Below are 7,165 nucleotides of genomic sequence, written 5' to 3' on the forward strand. Positions count from 1 at the left end.
ATCTTGCTTTACGTCGTCCAAAGTGACCCTGGTCTCAGCCAGGGGTGTCAGACATGGCAGTTGACTCATGTGTCGCTGGACTTAAGAGCCCCTGGAAAGATAAAAATGAGCCATATTTAGAGTACACAAAATCACTAGGCCCCCCCTCCTTCACACACACTCATCTTGAGGTATACCCTTCCTCTCACAGCAGCCCAAACCATTCATATGTTGAGACATCAAGCCCTTCTAGAAATAGAGAAAGTTAGGCTACTGTTATGGAAGGTTTGCAGCCTTCCTTGGCAAATAGTTTAGGAGAATAAACAAAACCGAAAAACCAACTGCTAAATCCATGCTTTCCACCCCCTCCCCCCACCTCCCTGGTAAACACTGTAGGTCTGATTGTCTCCCAAAGCATAACTGGAGGTTGTTTCTAGAGAGGGAGAGCTGGCACATGAAGACTCTGGGCTCAAGACAGAGATCTCAAAGGAGACTATGGTGGGACCAGCAGACACATCCAACCCCAGAGAAGTCTATAGCACACCCTCCTCCAAGATCAAGTGGCTAGAGATGCCACAAGCTTTAGTTCAATCTCCCAAAAGAAAAGAGATGAGCCTCAAAACCTAACCATGAGTTGGAGACTTCAAAAGGGACACCAGCTCTTCTCTGAGAAAGGGGTATGTATGGGTCCCCATTGACCTCATGCAACACGCCCCAACCCAGGATTCAGATGGCAGGCAAAGCCTGAAACCACAGGGCTCACTGATCCTAGCATCAAGTCTTTGGTCTCTTCCTAAGACAGCTTCAAGTCCATTTTATGGGTAGTAGTATGAGGGGATCCCCACAGCTGAGTGTGGAAGAAAGAGATCAAAGGGGGAGATGAAAGAGCAAGAAAGCCTTGTTCCACTTTTAATATAGAGCAGTTCAGGGTGGGAGTGGGCAGGGATTCCAACCCTGCTCTAGGGATATGGTTTGGCGTACCCCAAATACAGCATGAGAATAGCCCGCAGCTTGCTATTCCTGGCTTCCCTCTTCCTGGAAAAGGCCACTGTATAAATCCCTGTCGACACAGGCAACATTCGCCATGGCCATCCTGCTCTCCTTGGGCAGCAGGCTGAAGGTCAAAATGAAGGATGGTGGGTCTTTTTCACCTTGATGTGTTACGCTTGTCACGTCTCCAGGGCTTTGACAAGGAAGGCCAAGGCAAAACATGAAGGCACTTGCTGAGTAAAAGCAGGCCTTGGGAAGTACTTTGGCTGTGGTGAGAGGCATGAGGCAAGATGCAAATAAACCACACGTCATAGAAGCTCAAGAGAAAAAAGGCCCTCTGTAGCTTTGGCCTGAGACGCCAACAGTGGAAGAGAACGGTGCATAGAACAGGAGGCAGGGTGAGAAGCCCTCTCCAAGATTCTGGTGTCGTTCCAGACATGCCCCTGTGGTAGCAGAAAAAGCACATACCCTAATCCTCCCTCAAGCAGCAACCAGGGAAGGCAAGCACGGGAGGATTTCTTGTTGCCTATTTTCTAGTTAGGTAACTTCTTGCCAAAGAGTCTGGGAGCCTGTTAGGTCAAAAGGAATTATGTCGGACCAACTAGCTGGGGCAGGGCCCCTGAGAGGGGTCTGCTCTGAAAACTGCTGACATCATGAGATGACCCTGGCACACAGCACCCAGATTTCATAGACTCCAGGGAACATTATGGGAAAAGTTGTCAAAGGAAGCCAGGAGATGCCATCAACAACAAAGGGGACAAGTTCCACAGAAGATGGGACCAGGACCTGAAATTTGGTAGTGATATGTTTTTTTTAATTAAATTTTGCTAACGAGCTCCGTTTGCATTCGTTAATTCTCTGACTAGACACTGATGCTGGAGAGGCGGAGGAGGCACCTGGACATGTATGAAGACATGGCCTCTGGCCCAGGAATCCCAAAACCTCCAGCTTATACTTGTGGTCAAGTCACAGATTCCCCAAGGGTCTGAATATTTAGCCACTATTATCTACCTCTATAGACTCTTAAAATAGCTCCTAGAAAAGTCTCAGCCAACAGGCAGCTGCGGACCCAAATGTGTGATTCAGACTTAAAAGAGAATGGGGAGGCCAGGCGGTGGTGGCGCACACCTTTAATCCCAGCACTTGGGAGGCAGAGGCAGGCGGATCTCTGTGAGTTCGAGGCTAACTTGGTCTACAAGAGCTAGTTCCAGGACAGGCTCCAATGCTGCAGAGAAATCCTGTCTCGAAAAACCACACAAACAAACAAACAAACAAACAAAAAACCCCCACAAAAAACCCAGGTGAAACAACAGCTTCTGATCTCCGTATGCACATGCATACTCCTCTGCCACCCCGCCCCTTCAAGAACTGATATTCTTCCCCAGGTCCCTCTAGGATCTTTTTTATTGCTCTTCAATCTACCAGATGCTGGAAGAAAATCTAACCTTATATGTTTACCCAACTTCCTGTCCCCTTCAGCCCCACCCATCTTAAGAGAAGCAGCTCCAGGCCCTATTTTTGAGCAACAGGAAGGACGCTTTCCACCAGAGCCCAGAGATTCCCTTTTACAGGCTCTTCCCTAGAAGCTGGTAGCTGAGAACACCAAAAACCCTGAACTAGCCTTCATTTGGAGGCTACTGAGCAACTCCCTCAAGTCCAGCCTCAGCCTGATAGCAGTTATATTACATCCAAAGAGGCTCACACGGAAGGGGTTATGTCTCCATCATCTTTGATCCCAGCCTCAGGAAGTACCTGGCACTGTAGGTTCTTTCTGTTGAAAGGACACAATCCTTCCCCTAAAGACATTCTAGTATGAGGCCATTTTCTAAAGCACTGCGAAGTGTTAGGGAAGGGCCATTTGCTTTTGGTACAGAACAAGGGGCAGAGGCAGGCAGACACTGGGTCTTAGACGGTGAGGGTCTGTGATGTGCTTGAGGCTCAGACCATGTGAGAGGGGAGGGGAGTCTGAGAAGAGCACAAAAAGGCCTTTCCTCTCTTTAGAACCCTAAAGTTAACTGGAAAGAGGCTCTAAGCAGTTGACGAAAATATGTCACCTGGAATCACTTGGCTGGTGATTTCTGCCATTCTGATTTAGCCCCTTCCAGGGAACTAAGGCAGTGGATTACAGACAGATTCGCTAAACTCAAATGAAGCTTTAGGGGTTCTTGTCATGGTTTGAACGAGAAATCTTTCCCATGGACTCTGTTATTTGTATACTTGGTTCCCAGTTGGTGACTGGGAAGGTTTAGGAGGTTCAGCCTTGCTTGGAAGAAGTTATGTCACTGGGAGCTAGCTGGCCTTGAGAATTTACAGGCTCATGCCCCTTCCAGTTCACCTCTCTCTCCCTGCCTCTTGCTTGCGACTGAAGAACTGAAAGTTCAGCTTTCTAAGCCCGCCACCATGCCTTGCCTCCCTGCCACGATCCACTCTTATCCCTATGGAACTGTAAGCTCAAATAAGTCCCCTACCCCCGCGCCACCGTGAGTGGCCTTGTTTGTGGTACTTTTATCACAGCAGCAGAACTAATACACGTTGTTTGCATTGTTTTTTGCATTTTGATTTGATGAACTGATTCCTACGTTCTCTTTGAAGATGAACTCTTTTGTGTGCTCTACAGTTCCCCATGGATGTAGAAAGAAATTCAGTAACTTTCTCCACAGCCTCAACTCTCTGGCCCTTGTGGTCCAGCCCTCATCATTGCTATGGGTCTTTAGGTAGCATTTGCCTCTCCGCCATTCCATATGTGTTTATCACAAGACACTGATAATCTTGGTGTGGCCCTGCTCCCCAGCCTGGAGAGAAGCTGAATGTGGATGCACTGGAACTGCTGGTGGTCACTGCTTTTTCTCAAGTCTGTGAATTTCAAACCCTTTCAGACCTGTTTGTAGACTTGGGCTACTCGGAGCCTATTTGGTTTGGGGATGGAAAGGGATGAGAAAGTGCCTCAACAACTATCAGGAGGATCAACCAAATGAAGTGTGGCTCTTCAGGTCAATGATGTCATTGCACCTGACATTTTGTTCTCATGAATCTACTCTCCCAGGAGTAAGTATTTAGCCTTGAGTTGAAAACAAACAAAAGAATCTAATGGCAGGGGAGAGTGGGTTTGAAGTTGGGGTAGGGAAAAGAAAAGAAAACAAAGAGCAAGAGACATTCCATTTTCCTTGCTGTGCTAAAAGTACACGGGCAGAAGGCTCAGCCAGTCCTGTCCTTATGTTCTTTGGTCTTAGCCTTCCGTCTGAAACTCTTGCCAGGGTGTCCCTCTCCTCCTCCTCTTTCTTCCCTGACCCTCGCTTCTCTGCTTCTCTTGCTTAGTCTTTCTCTCGGCCTCTGAAATTGTGATGAACTCAGAGATGATCTAAGAACCAAAGTGGGAAGAAAAACAAATCTCATTGGAAATTTCCCTTTTGAGCTGGGCATGATACTAGCAGACACTCTGTCCTTTCAAACTGGCCTCAAGACTCATTGTTTTATGCCTAATCCAAATCTCACCACATATCAGAGTCAAGATCTCGACCTTGAATTGCCACAAGGCTTCTGAAAGGCTGGTTTCTTCTGCATACTTACAGTAAACCTACTTCCTCTCAGATCCAACATGACCTTCTTTAGTTCTGCTTTCAGGACCTCTCTCCCGCCACATACACACACCCATCCCATCAACAGGTTGACATCTCTGCTCACACCAGATCTATAGCAAAATAATTTCAAGAGCTAACATGAAGGGCACGTCAGACCTAATGAGATAATCCTCAGAGATTCATGTAGATCTTAAAACCATTAAAATCTAAAGTCAAAATCCCTTATCCTATTTGAAAGCAAAATGATTTGTACCATTGGGCAAAAAACTGAGATAAGAAGCTCATCCATCATCAGGCACCCTAGCCCTGACTGAGCCACACAGAAAGGCCTGTGGTAGTGGTATTGTTTTATCTAAAGCACAAAATGCTTCATCTGGACAGTGGGAGGACAGAAAGGAAATGAGACAGAAGACACCCATGGCGCTTGTTTGGGCAGTGAGAGGACCAGAGCAAGGGAACAGAAGACCTCCCAGACTGGGTTTCCTAGGCAGTTGGGAAGCCAAGGCTGTCTTCTGATAGCCCCCGCTTGCATTGGGAAACAGTAAATCTGTATCCTGAAGACTGGGGAGCTCCCCAAAGGCACAAGAAGTAGACATATCTTCTTGGGAAGCGTTATTCAGCGTGAAATAAACTAGAAGTCTCATCAACTTGCTGTGGTCTTTGCCTCTCAGAACTCTGGTTCCCTCGCATGGGCTAGTTACTTCACAGTCACCAAGTCTTTTCAGCCGCATCACCTACCGGACAACGTGGGCCCATTCCAGATTTTCAGCTAGCGAGGTTCCTGAGCTGCCAATCTTTTTGCCACTATTTTCTAGAGGGTCCCCTTTCAGGTAGGAGGCCCCTTAAGAACTTAATTTTCTGAGCTGGCCCCTTTGAACCAACTGTAATTAATGCAATAGATACTTCTAGAGGAGACTACTTTCGAGTCTGGGTCTGAGAGATTGTCAGTGGTATCCTGTATCCTACTTACCATGCTTTCAGACACTGCTGACGAAAGCCATAAAATTCCCTAGGGGTCTCAGGGCTTCCGGACAGTGGGGCTGGCTACGGCCACCCACGCACCAAGGGCAGGCTGCTGACAGCTCACTCTTTTGTTTTGAAGCTGCTTGCTATCAAAGTATCCCCAGCATGCTTCTCTTTCTCATGGAGCCCCACCAGAGCCCAACCCTCGTGGACAGGAGGAGACTGAAGAGCGTCAAGGGTTTTGAACCAAGGGTTCTAATGGCATGCAACCGTGGCCGGCAGCAGTCCGGGCCTTCCAGGTATCCAGGAAATTTTCAGAAACTGTCCCTTCCACAGTTTGTAGTATCTGCAACATTTTCCCAACAAACTCAGGTCCCTATCTTGCCTCTTCCTACTCTGAGTAATTATTTTTTTAAAAAAGAGGAAAAACATACAAGCCATAGGCGAGGCTATTGTGACATTTGGTATATCTACAATTTGAGAGTCGCCATCAAGTTCCAGGCCTTCTTCACCGTTACAAAGAAGAAGCCAACAGCCCTTGAAAGGTCCTTCATGACCGTCCCCATTTAGCGCCCTTCCCTTCCTGTTGGTGCCCTGCTGGTGCCCACGGGTTTCCTTAGGTGCTGCCCTCCACAAAATTGTGCCATGAACTATAGCCTTTTGTGTCTGTCTTCTGCAACGCTTGCGAGTTTCACCTGGATTATAACTGTTCGTCAACATGCAAATACCATTCTGTTTGGCGAGGGTCCAGAGAGCTTGGGTTTTGTTTACCTGCTGATTCACTAATGAACAGCAGGGCTGCTTATGCCAGTTGACTAGCACAGATACTGCCTCAGCCCTAAACATTTGCACATGCATTTCTCTTTGAATGCCTGCCTGCTTTCAGCTTTGAAGTCCAGAGATCATCCTTGGGTGTCATGCTATGCTCAGTGTATCGACACACTTCCCAGCCTTTTGTTACAGTTCCTAGACTTTTACCTTTATCCTGTCCTGGGCAAGAAGCCCGGTTCCTCCACATCCTAGCCAGCAACAGTCATTTTCTGTTTTGGCTATAGCTGTCTTAGCAGGTGTGAAGTGACAATCCCCACGGTTTTCCTTTGAATTTCCACAAAGACTAAAGACTGGGAACACATTTCCACAAGGCTTTAGCCCCTTGTGAGGCATCGTTTGAGAAGTGCTTGAGATTTCCTCTCTTGAGTTTTAGTTCTTTAGGCCTTCAGGACCCAGACTTCTCTGATCTATGATGAGAAGGCAGATTTCAGGTGTAGGCATTGTCTTCTCAGGATGCCTGGAGACATAGAAAGTTTAAACTTCAATGCTACTCTATGTTTTTCATTCTTTGGTGTCATGTCTAAGAAACCACTGTTAAATCCAAGCTTGTGAAGATTGTCTGGAAACTTCCGGTTTGAATTCTCGTATCCACAGCATTGATGTCTGCTAATACTCCAGTTGACCTTGGTCCATATGACTACCCAGCTGAGCTGTTCCAACACCACTGGTGAAAAACACAATTCAGTTTTCATTAAGAGGTCCTGTCAGCTGTCTTGGACATCAACTGCCTTTATTGAATATTCTTTCTAGATTTCTCTACCTTGTTCTACATGTCCATCTGGTGAGAGGAACACGCTATTAGATGAGTTTCAACAGGGATTTTG

Source organism: Myodes glareolus, chromosome 4, assembly GCF_982192425.1.
Source record: "Myodes glareolus chromosome 4, mMyoGla1.1, whole genome shotgun sequence".
Classification (NCBI taxonomy): Eukaryota; Metazoa; Chordata; class Mammalia; order Rodentia; family Cricetidae; genus Myodes; species Myodes glareolus.